This window comes from Solanum lycopersicum, chromosome 4 (genome assembly GCF_036512215.1).
Source record: "Solanum lycopersicum chromosome 4, SLM_r2.1".
Classification (NCBI taxonomy): domain Eukaryota; kingdom Viridiplantae; phylum Streptophyta; class Magnoliopsida; order Solanales; family Solanaceae; genus Solanum; species Solanum lycopersicum.
This window is the reverse complement of record NC_090803.1, coordinates 54505974-54520034: the sequence shown is the minus strand read 5'-3', so window position 1 is coordinate 54520034 and position 14061 is coordinate 54505974. Positions and strand designations below refer to the sequence as shown.

The 14061-nt window shown below is 33.2% G+C and overlaps 1 long non-coding RNA gene across 1 annotated transcript; it reads left to right on the top strand.

Moving 5' to 3' along the window:
• The first annotated feature begins 3811 nt into the window (after window positions 1-3811).
• LOC104646943 (uncharacterized) lies at window positions 3812-13505 on the top strand. The gene is made up of 3 exons (XR_741108.4): window positions 3812-4045; window positions 4110-4199; window positions 10381-13505. It is a non-coding gene; the product is annotated as an uncharacterized lncRNA (long non-coding RNA).
• The last annotated feature ends 556 nt before the right edge of the window (window positions 13506-14061 follow it).

Genomic DNA, 14061 nt, shown 5'->3' with positions numbered 1-14061 from the left:
TAACTTTAAATTTTGAATTTAAAAATTTCAAACTTTAAGAGTTTAAAATTTAAATTTTATAGCTTTAAAGTTTGAAAATTTAAATTTTTAATTTTTTAATTATTATAGTAAAAATTATATTCAAATAAAAAAATCAAATCTTTAAGTTTTAAATAATTTAAATTATTTTTTTAATTTAATATTGGTCTGGTATACTACTGGTTCCCTTTCGGATCGGGACGAAATATGTTAAATTTACCGGTTCAGTCCGGTCCCGGTTCTGGAATGGTATCGGTTTGCACAGTATCGGTTCCATCCCGGTTCAGAAACTTACCGGCCTGGTTCACCCGGTTCCGATACCGCCTCCAGTCTTAGATATCCTCATAAAATTTGTTGAAAATTTTACAATAAATTACTCTGTTTGTATATTGGTAACCAAAATATTCAAATAGAGTTTTGAAAATTTCTTAATGTATAAATATCGAAGTTGCATACTTACCCTATTTGTATATTCCCTTAGCAAAATATACAAAAGGGCAAGCAAAATAAATATACAAACCGCAACCTCCATTTATATATACTTACTCTGTTTGTTTATTTGCAAGTGAAATATACAAAATATAACCTCGATAGCAAATGAAACTATAACTATAGAGTGAAATTACAAAAACTATTATTATAGAGCCTTATTATGTTTATTATCTTTACTACTTTTTAAATTTTCTCAAAAAGTAAGCTACAACTATAAATATCTAATCAAGTTTGAACGTATATTTTTGAAAGCTCCCCCAAATTGCAATGATATGGACTAAACACAAACGCAATTGGGCCTAGCCCAAACGTAGTTATATAAAAGGAAATAGGGATAATTGTAGATAATGACAAACTAATAAATGTAATTAAATGCAGTAACTTTCCTTTCAGTATTCCCTTTAATGAGCAAAAAATCGATCACTTTGCTATTATAGGACCCCACTGAATTATATAAAATATCTAAAAAAAAAAACCCAGAAGTTTTCTCTTTCCCTTTATAGTATACAATCTCTTCTCCTTTCCTTCAATTTCTCCCAAATATTCTCCACAAATTCAATTTCAAATTTCAAATTTCAAACTTCTTTAACACGTCCTCGTTATCTTCAAAACTACTTCAAAAATTTCATGTACCTCAAAAAACTCTATCTCATTTTATCAATTTTTTGTTAATTGTTTTAATTTTCTCAAACTACTTTTTCACTCCACTTGATAATTCATTCATATTTTTTGGTTCAAACAATGGATGTCTAATCTCCATCGAAGAGATTCACAAGAGGTATAGCATTGCGTGTTGAAAATAATGTTGAACACCCACCGTTTTTCTTGGGTATAACTCAGAATTATGGGGAGATTTCAGGTTTAATGCCTAAATCGAATACCATGCAAGGGATCAGATCCAAATTGAGGAATGACCCAACTAGATTTGTGGGTGGAGATCTGAAAGATCATGTCGATGTTGTTGCTGGGTCGAGTAAGAAAATAAAAGTTAAAACTGACATTTATATAGTACATAATGATAAAATGAAGTTGTTGGTAATGGGTTATTCGAGCATCATAAGGTATCTGTATAATCATTCCCTATATGTTTCAATTTTATATTATATTTATATTTTATTGTTGATTCATGTATTTTACTACCTGTTGATACAATTTGTGGTTGTATAAATGTATAATATATCTTAGTATCTATTTTTGTGTTTGTGTTGATTCATGTTTTATACAATTGTGGTTTTATAAATGTATAGTCTATCTTAGTATCTGTTTTTGTGTTTATGTTGATTCATCACTTATATTGTTTGCTTATACAATTGTGGTTGTATAAATGTATAATTTATCTTAGGCATATGTATAACTAAATAGGTATATGTATAGAACTGACAAATTCGTATAAACATACAACAATTTCATACACTTATACAACAATTTCAGCCTTTATATACACAAATTAAAGTTTTATACAAATATATAATTCATGAAAAAAATGCTAAATAGGTATATATATATAACTGATAAATTCGTATAAACATACAACAATTTCATACACTTATACAATTCACCAAAAAACACTTTATAGGTATATTTATATAACTGAAAGATTCATATAAGCATTCAACATTTCATATACTTATATAATTCGTATAAACTGGCAGTTTCAATAGCTTGATCAATTTTTTGAACGGACTGCAATGGAGTTTTTTCGATTGAAGGAGACGAAGAAGGAATGAAATTATACTGAAACAAATTCACGTGATTGCTGGGATTTTTTTCCTTTTTCATCCAACCGAAATTACAACCCTTTTTAATTTAAACAATTAATATGTATAGATTATACAAAAAACACATCCGTAGCAAATTACAATTTTACTACGGAATGCAATTTTAAAAACTTTGCAAGCACACAAAATTCTTAATTTATATTTGCTATACCTAAAATTTGCCCAAGGAAATATTAGACAAAATGTCTATTGGTCAAAATTACATTACTCAAAATGACACAATTATCACTTAATTAACCAACTATGGCCTTTCACAAACTTTCTTGAAAAAATGGCACAAGAAGACATCTTATTTTACTAAATGGCAAAATACAACCATCTTTTATTTTCTTGACAAAAAGATTTTTAGAAATCAAATTTTGCAATTAGTAACCCACTGGAAGTTTTTTTAAAATTAAATTAATAATTTTAAGAGATGACAACATGATGTCCTTTTTTTTTTGGGACATGGTTTTTCTCTTCTTTTCGTCCATATACAATTCTTTGGAATCATGTTTTCATTTATTGATTATCTTCTTCATTACTTTGAACAAAAGATGATTTACTTTCTCGATTATTAGTTCTACATATTGAATTCTATAAAAACATTCGTCATAGTATATTTTTTATCTTTCGCTTTTAAATTCTTGATGGTTTGTTGATATTTACCCGTCAATTTTTGTAATTGTTAGTCTATGTTTGATCCCATTTTGTATTGTTATTTGATTTTTTGGGGGTTTTAACTTTGAAATGAAAGGTTATATCTAATTTAGGTAAAAAAAATTACGTAATAGTTTTTAATAATTGTATGTATCGATTGTCATGTTTAAGTAAGTTATCCTAGGATTATTATTCATAAAAATGGAGATTCTGATTCTAATTTTGTGTATTCTTTATCGCTTACTGTAAATTCTATAGCCATGTAAGTTCTTATTGTTATCCGATTAGACTTATGTGTTTTCTATTGAGCATTTTATATTTCATGTGCAATCCTCATTTTTCTGAAGAAAGAATCTAGTATGATACAAATTTCGAGAGAATGAATACACGAATATGCATACATGATGTAAATGATTAAATTATTTTTTTAAATGTAGTGTATACATATTATAAGTGAATGAATACATAAAGGGATAACATAGCTATAAATGCATACCAATACTAAGTGAATGAATACACCATTTTCTACCTATATACAATCATCAAGTATACAATCGAATTTATTATTATCAAATAATGAACCAAAAAATATATAAAAATACGTAATTTAGGTTTTTAGGCGGTACGTATTGTATGTATAATTTTGTATGTTTCCATTATTTTTTATTGTTTAGTGATATTGGTTATACAAGGAAAACAAAAAAAAAGCTATTAAAATTTCATTTATTAATTTGGGTTATTTTGTACCTATTTTTTATTTGTCTATTAAATGCTAATTAATGTTAAACTATTTATTGCTAATTATAACTATCAAATGTATATATATGTCAACTTTCGCTACACTGCTTCTTAATAAAATGATTTTTTGGACTAGGGGTCCATTTATTTCATATGATGAAAAATCCTTACATCAAGCCCAAATAAGCAAAGATGAAGAAGGCCCAAAATAGGAAAGTTCTCCACTTTCGTTGCTCTATATCCTCTGCCTCCATTTCCATTCTCCTCTACTGTACCTCCATATCTCTTGTTCCTTTTTCTTTGTTTTTGATTTTTCTCCACCTCTAGGTCATCAGTATTCTGCATCCATGGATTGTGAAGCGATTTAACAGCTCACAAAGGTATTCACTTTATTTTCTGTGCTTCTCCCAGGTAGTTCCCTTGTTAACTTTCCTCTTCTTGTAGATGTGCATCCCGATAGAGGCGTTTGGAATTTTGTGGAGCTTTTTGTTGGTATTGAACCATGAATCTCTTTCTAAAGGACTGCCGAATCAAGTATGTGCTCCATTGAATTCCCCCCTTTGTGCTGATCTTTTTTGTAAGCTGAAATAACCTTTAGGCAATTAGGTTTTAACATAGGTAGATCCTTTCTTTGAAGACAAAACCTGTTAATATTATATCTGTGTTTGGTTTGTAGATATTCTCGCTTAGCATGGTGGTTTGATTCTCCTTGCTTTAATTCTTAATGATGGAATATTTTATTTTTCTATGTTGAGAATTCTTCTTCCAATGCTTGGTAGATCATAAAAGTTATTTACTTGTATCTGTTCGGCTTGATTTAAGGCCATGTTTGCTAGATAATCTGCTAATTGATTAACTTCCCGAAATATATGCTTTACCTTAATTTTCTTCCTAGCTATGCTTTGCTTTATATTCTCTATATTTTCAACATGTAACCAAGGAATCCTCAAAGTCTTAAAAACATGTTTGTAAGTACTAATGAGTTTGTCTCCAGAATTATCTTCTGAAAGTTTTGTGTTTTGCAACATTGCATTGCTTTTATTTCAGCTTCTATATTGGTGGCTTCCCTTATCTCATGTGCCTCCGCATATATTAAATCTCCCCTGCTATCTCGTATGCTAAATCTAGAAGAACTTTGTCTAGAATTTCCTTTACATGCACCATATCTATTGCATTTCACTCATTCCTGTTCTAATTTCTCCCAATACACTATTCTATAATATTGTGTAGCTTTATATGAACTTAGCGTGGTGAAAGTCTCCCTCCAATTCTGAATCCTTCCCCTTATCCACCTTATTCTAATTAACCATTGAAGAATTTGTAGACATTGCCCTAATAACCTCACATATGTGACTTTTTTTCCATGCCTTCTAGCATTCCTTCTTTTCCACAGCTCCCAAATAACAATTGTTGGTATGGCTTTAAAAATTAGTTTAACCTTGTGCTGTCCTGGTCAATCCCACCACATAGTAATCAATTGTTGTAAGTGATCTACATCAATGCTACTATATGCATATGGAAAAAAATGCTTCCATAGCTTTTGGGTTATGAGAGACTTTAGAAATAGGTGTCGTATTTCAACAATAACATTTCGATACCACATGTACCCTTATCCTTTTAAGAACATCATCGGTGGGGATTCTCTGTCTCCATACTCTCCAAAAAAAGAAAGAGATTTTAAATGGTAATCTCCCAATCCAAATATTATTCATCCATTCAAATTTTTCCCTTTTCTGTCTTGTTACATGGAACGGTGATCTCACAATAACTTCTCCATGTGAATTACCCATCCACCAGGCCTTCCACACTCAATTTAGGACTGATACTATCCAGAATGCATTCTACCATATCTTGAGACAATAATTGTTGTAGTGTTGCTATGTCCCATTACCCATTCTGAATCAGCTCTTTGACCTCCACTTCTTCCTCTACTCTTTGTGTTTTTATATAAGAAAAAGTGCCTTATTTTGTCAAATTATCCACCCAGAAACTAGCATTCTCTTCCTTCTGCAACCATCAAATTTCATGCTCCATATCTTCCTAGACTCTTATCATTTTTCTACATACTTGAGATGCACCTCTGTTATGCGTCACTGGGTTGATGTTTTTTACAATACTTGTTCCACATAAGTATGCTCCGTAAAAATGTCTGAGTTCTAAACATCCATCGTAATTTAGCAAAAAAGAGCATTAGATATATCAAAGAGTGATAAGAAACCCAACCCCTCCTTCCCTCTGTGGATAACACATATAAGTCCATGTAACCCAATGTTTACCTTTCACCTCTGTATTCCCCCAAAAGAATTTAGCAAAGAGTTGTTGAATTTGTTCTATAACCGTTTTTGGTGGAGACACAATTGACCCTTTCTTTTTCCTCCATAGTAAATAGGACAACCTAGGTATGTGAAAGGGAATTGCCAATCCTAATCCCGATCAACTTCCTCATCTTATTGTAACAATTAAAGGGGTCTTTTCATGTAAGTAGAAAAACTCTCCTCATTATTGACCTTTTGTTCCGGAACTGTTTTTTAATCCTTCAAAACCTTCACCATCATTTAAACTGAGTGTCTGTATCCTAATCTAAACAAAATTGTGTCATCTTCATATGCTAGATGATTTATTTTAGGGCTCCACTTTGGCATACCAAATCCCTTAAAAGACTCTTGCATGAAGTTGATTCATATTTGTAGATAACACTTCAGCTGCTATAATAAATAAAGTTTATGACAGTGGATCCCCTTGCGTTAGACCTTAATTGAGTTGAAAAAGCTGTGAGTCTGTCCACTAATTCTTACCGAGTACCAATTAGCCAAAATCAACCTCCAGACATATCTATTAACATCTCTGAAAACCCAAATTTTCTAAGCACTTTTGTTAAGAAAATCTGACACTCTGTCAGATGCCTTAAACATATCCAACTTTACTACTACATTAACCTCTTTACTTCTTAGGTGTATATCCCGTATAATCTTCTATACCAACAACACATTCTCCGTTATGCTTCTCCCTTTTACAAATCTAGACCAATTAGGAGATATGATATTTGGAAGCACTCTAACTATCCTTTCATGTAATATCCTTGATATCACCCTATTTGAGAAACTGCTCAGACTTATGGGTCATAAATATTTAAATTCTTGTACGAACTTTTTTTGGAATCAAAACAAAGTTGGTGTGTGTAATGAATTTGGGTATCTCCTGTCCACATATTAAAGCGTGAAACCATCTGGGCCACTCACGCTATCTCCATTTAAGGCAAAGACTACATTTTTAACGTTCTCAAAACTTTGAAGCTCAATCATTGCAACATTATATCCATCTTTTATTAGTATTGGGGTAATGTGATGCATGTCAACCTTCTGATTGCTTCCCTCTTCTAAGAATTGTCGTTTAAAATATTAAATCGTTGCCTCACCCATTTGAATGTTGTCAGTGACTTAATGCCCTCTAATATATTTAATACCATCCAGGCCCAACTTCTTTTTTCTTCCCTTTACATACGAATGGAAGAATTTGTGTTTCTATCCCCCTTCCTTAAACCAGCTCATGCCTGCTTTTTGTCTCCAATATTCCTCTTCAAAAACCAAAAATTTCTTCAACTCTACTTCTGCCTTACTCAGCTCACTTCTAATATATGAGGTTGGTTGAAGTTCTAGCTATAACTCTTTGACCTTAATCAAATCTTCTAGTGTGGCTATATTAAGTGTCTTTACTCGATTTAGCTAAGACGTTCTTAGTATTCTTTTAACTTATCATTAAATATCAAAAAAGAACTCCTTTGTCTATTTGTTCTCCAATGCTGCCTAACCACCTCTACAAAACTTTTATGTTTCGTACAGAAGTATAGAAAACTGAAAAGCCTATTACGTGATTCCTCAGTGGTATTACATATCAAATGTAATGGTGTATGATTGAAACCTTGTCCCACCAAATGCTGAATTTCACTAGTAGGGTAAAGATCCAGGATGATTCACTAGGACCCTATATAGCCTCTTGAAAATTCATTTTTCATGTACTCTTCCATTCCACAATTTGAACAAATCTTTATAAATTTAATCTCCGACAGTGCACAATTATCTACATATTTCGCAAAGTCTGCTGCTTTAACTTGGGTAAATGCTAAACCTCCTATCTTTTCTTCCCCCTGATAATCACATTATAGTCTCCTCCCATTATCCATGGAATATTTGAACCTCCGGTTGTGTTCTGAATCCTTCCATAGGTCAATCTGATCTTCATTATGCATTTAGCATACACTACCGAAAATAGTTTACGAGTATTTTATTGGGTTAATCTTACAGCAGTTGTTAATCCATATATGATATTATTTGTCCTTCATATTCATCATCCCAAAACATTCATATTTTCCAGAGCTGCTAATTAAGGCATTTGTATACCCCAACTTTCTTCTATAGTGTTCTAGCTTATTTGGATTCCTAAATAGTTCCATGATTGCTATGTATTAATAATGAATCCATCTCTTAAGATCAATCAATCACCCAAAAGACTTCTAAATGTTAACTGACCTTATATTCTAGAATATTATTTTATCAATCATTTATCAAGCTCTAGATTCCAATCCTTCTTACTCCTTGATTTGAGCTGTAGAGGTACAATTGATTTCCCTTTCTTGAAATCCCTCTTCAGATTGTTAACATGCCTGGGTTATAAGTTCCCGGCCCTGCTAATTTGCTGGATATTTTCTTCCATTTTCTCATCCTCATCAAGCTTCTGCATTTGATTCTCCGGTATCTCTTTTAAGGATGTAATTAACTATAAAGGAACTATTTCAGGCACGTAGGATTATGTACTGCTTCATCCTCATCATTCAGTAGGTGTATGTTAGCATTTTTTCCTTTTCGTCACCACCTACCTCTTGGCTTTCTATATCGTTAATATTTTTCTCAATTCCATTTCTTTATCCAACTGAATTTTTCTCTCCCTATCCGTTAATATCCTTCTCTTCAGGTACCACTCTGTTTGGCTTTGAGAATGTGTCTTCAACCCATTGCTTGGTAGAAGCATGTCTACTCTCACTGTTCCCCAATGTCCCTTTTTCTAACATATCAATATCATCCTTATCATTCAATGCATCAAACTTGTTTGTGGTTTTAACTCTCACCTTGTTCCATACTTGATTTATCACCTTCTTGCTTGGCCTTCCCCCCCTTATATCTCTCTTATTTATTTTCTCTGTCCCATCCCTTATGTTGACCTTCTCTTCCTTTGGTGTTTTTCATTATTTCAGTATTCTCCTCCCTCTCCCCTTTTCCATGCCTTTGCATCTCACTGATCTCTTTGCTTGCATTTTGCTTGATTGGGTGTAGTCCTGGTTGTTCAACATAGCACTTTTCTTCATCATGACCCTGTATCATGCATGTTTTATAGTATTTTGGCATAAAGTCATACTTTATCTTAACCCATTTCTCTACAATCTCGCCATTGGATCTTTTTCAACCCAATGTTGATTCGCTTTGAAAATTTCTTGAGCAGATCCACCTCCACCTTAATCCTTGCACAATTAAGTCGAGTCTGATTTTTAATCGCCATATCCACCTGCAGTTGTTTTCCAACTATTGCAACTAATGTGAATACAATTTCTTTTCCAAAGAAATTTTGGGGCAGTGAAGGAAAGAAAATCCATGTTATCGTCGTTGATGGGTCCTCTTCTGGGTGAAATAATGGATCCCACTTTAGGGTCCTCATCGTATAAAACCAATTTTTATGAGTTATGTAGAAAACATGTTTAGAAAGCATATTAACATAATCTTCAAAAATTGTCTCCCTGATTAACACATTTGTTGGTTAGTAAACCAATATTGCACTCACCCTTCAATCCATATTGCTTGGGTATTATTTTGCAAAGTTCTTGTATGTCGGGTTAACCATAGGAGAACTTCCATATCACTGCATATTGTAGATTCTCATTGACTATCATCTATTCTACCTCTACTTGCTCCCATATGATTCGTGGTTCTCCATGTAAATACGAAATTGATTTTAAAGGAACATGTCTCGTTTCCCATGATGTCTGCTTGAATAAACTGAAAAAAGTTTGTTGACCTACCTTTGATTGAGATTGGCCAGCAATCATTGTGATCATGAAAAAGGCGGCGACGATGGCTCAACCTAAATTGTAATAACACACTGTTACAATGAACATATAAGCATTTTTTACAAGGAAACATTGCCTCTCTTCCTTATTCTTCAAACTCGATATTTGATTTCTTCTAAAAACACTTTGAAAAAGTTTTTTCTTATCCTTTTTAAAATAAACACCAAAAATTTAGATGCAAATGTTAAAAGTCCAATTTAAACTAAAGGCTAGATGCTCCTTAATTTGTACTACTTTGATTTGGTATAATAATCTTCATAGTTTATTACCAAAAATTTAAAGGCCTTACAGGTTGTTCAAAAGAAACTATATGCAATATTGATATATATAATTATATTAGAAATGTGAGGTATCAACATGACAATATTTTGTCCTTAATATTATATCTGAAGGCAGTTTGGACACTTGATAATTTAATGCAATATGGATTTACGCTCAAAGTGATCTGACATGTATTATTTTATCACTTCATTTTAATGTTTTCTCCTTCTTCATTTTCGCCACCTATCCCATATTTCCTCTTTTTAAACCCTTTTCTTCTAATAACAAAAAAAAAGTACAAAAAATCTTTAGCTCAAAGGTATCCATTTCTGCTTTCAGGAGGCTACCGTTCGTTAATCTTGAGGATTACCTGACTCTCTTGCTAATGTAAGTTTTCTTATTATGATGAACTCGCTGGTCAATTTTACCTGGAGTAATTGAGTTAACTTTTCTGATTTTATCTCCTCTCCATTGATTGCTTTGTTTATTTGCTTACTTTTTATTCAAGTTATGTATTATGTTATTATTCTTTATTTGTGTTCTAATTTTGTGCCAGTATAATTTTTGACAATCACACTAGTTGACGTTTATTCTAATTAGTTCATCTACCCTTCATTCAAGATTTGATAGAATCCATCCTGGTATAGTTGTTAGTGGGAGATCTCAAAAATTCATATATTTCAATTCAAATTATCCTTTACTAAACGTCGGTGTATTATTCAATTCAAATTATCTTTACTATACATCGGTGTATAATTTTTATTACATGTGATCCAAAAAAAGCTTATATTTTGACCATTGGAAGATATAGCTATATGGGTGATGTTACCAACTTGAACAAGTAGTTTACATAAGGTATTTTTCTGCTATTTAATTTGAGCTTTTAATATATTTTCCTTAAATATATTGAGGTTGTTGAGGTTTGTTCAATCTTTAATTTGGTGAAATTGTTTTTTTCAACAAAAATTACATACTTTTTACCGTCGAATTTCTCCCGTTTTGTTTATATATGCATAAACTCATGTGTACTTCAAGCATATTATATGTATAGGTGATTCAAGAGTTTGTATGCTGCGTCAAATAATCTTTTCAAAAGTTAAATTGTAAATGTGAATGATAATTCTGAGTAACTGAGTTGCACTTCCTCAGCTGAGGAGTGTATGATACACAATACTCTATTGCCAATGAGACATGCAATTACTTGTTCTTACGTTTTAGCATGAGAAAAACTAAAAAGTACTGCATATCAATTTGCTCATCTGTAAACTTCCACTGTGAAAGCTTTTCGTTTTCATGACACTAGAATCTGAAGTTGTTCCAATCTAACAACGCATATAATACTAAGTAGAAGTTACATACTAAGCAAGTCCCGTGCAACAAATTCCACCGAGAAAGTACTTAAATATTTATCATTTTTCCCTTATTGATTTAGTTAAGATGGGAATATGGATGCGATTGTTAGAAAATTATACTGTAAGAATAATTCCTACCAATAAAGTAGTTTGTTGGAACACTTCTACTAATCTCTTCCTTTTCTTCTAGAAATGGATAATCGGTTTTTTTCAGAATGGGGGTAAAGTCTTTTGATATCACAGCTTCCTTCTCAGACACAAATACCTGGTTTGATTGGGTAGAGAGATCGAGACCCCCATTGAGGAGGGTGTCAATTAGCAGGGGTGTTCTTTTATGGCTGTGCAAAAGGATGCAAGAAGCCTCAGGAAATGAGGGGAAAATATTTAAATCATGGAGATGCAGAGATATTGCAACCTACATTTACTGCACTCAAAAGTTCAATAAATATGGTCGCTACATCTCAATAATAGCTATTAAGGGCCTGAACAAAACAATCATTTTTCTTCCACAGACTTATTTTAATGAGGGGTGGGGGAGACTGGTCCACAAAATTTTGAAGATTTTATTAATAACGTGTCAAATACACATGACACTTTTATTACAGAAGGGGATACAAGGTGGAACACTATAGTTTGGGGGGGGGGGGGGGGGGCTATTACAAAGAAGCCATTACAAACCTTAAATGGGAGCAGCTAAGGCTTGAAGTTAGAAAGAACCCATGAACGTGGCAAAATTTGTCGGTCAGGAGGATAATGATGTACTACAAAGATGTTTGGTTGGGAGATTCATCAGAGGAGTAGAGGCCCCAACACGCAATGATGTCAGAAATGGGTAGTTCAAATCTGGAAAGGAGTATCAAACATCCAAGTGTATGACATAAATAGATTCAATTTCCTTTTTGAGTTTCATTCAAGAAGAGCTGCAGAACATATTCTGATGGGAGAATGGAAGAGACAAAACCAAATTCTCAAATTGGACTGGTGGAATCCAACAAAGGGAGTTTTTCTTCATACAACATAATTCGACTGGTATTAGATCAGGGTCTTGGGACTTCCTCTGTATCTATGGAACTCTGAAACAATGAGAAAGATAGGAGACAAATGTGGAGGCTGGCTGGAGAATGAAGAAGAAACGGTGCTTAAAAACTACTTACAATGGGCCAAAATCAGAGTTAAAGGGCCTAGAGAAAAAATCCCAACATTTATAGAAGTTGAGGAAAAAAACCTAGTTTTCTCAGTGCCGGTATGGTGTGAAGAACTAACAACCTACCGAAAAAAAACTGGAGATAGTGACTGTTGAAACCAGTAACCAAGGAGAGAGGTCAAATCCTAGTATATCTAGAGATACAGGGGTAATTCACCAAAAAGGAGGAGAGGATGCAGAGAGATATACTTCATATATCAATGTATGCAAAAAAGGAGTGTCCTTTGCTTACACAAGGCATGTGTCCACAGTTGGGACCTTTTCAAGAGAGAGATTGAAGTGAGTTGGGGGTCCCAGTAGTAATAGTAGTGGATAGCTGGAAAAAAAAGTTAGGGAAGAAAGAGAAAAGACCCTTCCAGTTCATTTAAGTGGTGGACCAGATGGTGGAAAGACCATTCCTTTTAAATCAAATAAACGGAAGGATAAAATAGATCAAAAAGAATTGAGCCCAGAACGAGAAAAAAAGCTCTTCATAGAGCCTTTTGTCAAGCTCATTAGTATTTCAAATTTAGAAGCATGTCGTTGTTCTAACTTCGTAGAATTCGAAGGTAAGGGAGAACTGGATGCAATAGGAGTAACAAGAATGGAAAAAGGGAGAAAGAGCAGCACAATCAACTACAACCACATGCTAAAATTCAGGAGGAAGAGGGATCAATAAGGGAGGACAATCCAACTCAAATTAATGGAGAAGGGGAGATAGATTTTTCAAATTCACTCTTGGTTATATATATAGATCCAGAACCTTTATAGGTTGACAATAGCACACATGAGAAAGATTTAGCTGCACATGCCACACAATGGATCCAAGCGAACATGATAAAATTAGGTCAACAATTTGGTGTCGATGTTAAAGGATGCAACAAGGAAGCGTATACCATGTTAGCTAAGCTAGACCAAAGGAGGGAAAATGAGACTGGAAAAGGGGAGAAGATGAAGACAATAAAATCTAACAATTATGTCCCAAAATAGGCGGAAATTTGTTCTTTAATATGAATTTCAAAGATAGTGGGAGGATTTTAGCTCTAACCAATCACTGAGAGTGAAAATAATCTCTATGGAATGTGAGATGGCTAAATGGGAGGGATAAAAGGGACACAGTTAGGAAATTAATACATCAGTGGGAGACAGAATTTATGTTTTAGTTGAGAAAAAGTTGGAGGGTAATGTTAATGGACTAATATAGAAGATATGGGAAAATAGATGGATGAGAGAAGTTCATAAGGAGGCACTGGAAAGCAGTGGGGGGGTTTCAATTTGGTGGGTTAAAAGGGTACGGAAGGGGGAACTGGTGGAGATTGGCGGGCAAAACTTAATTAGAAAATTCATAGGGGTACGTGAAGAGTTCAGTTGGCACATAACTGCAACATATGTTGATTGTAGTAGAGAGATCAAAAAGGTACTGCGGGAGGAATTGAAAGCCATGTGAGGAAAAACTGTAGGACCATGGATAGTTTGAGGAGATTT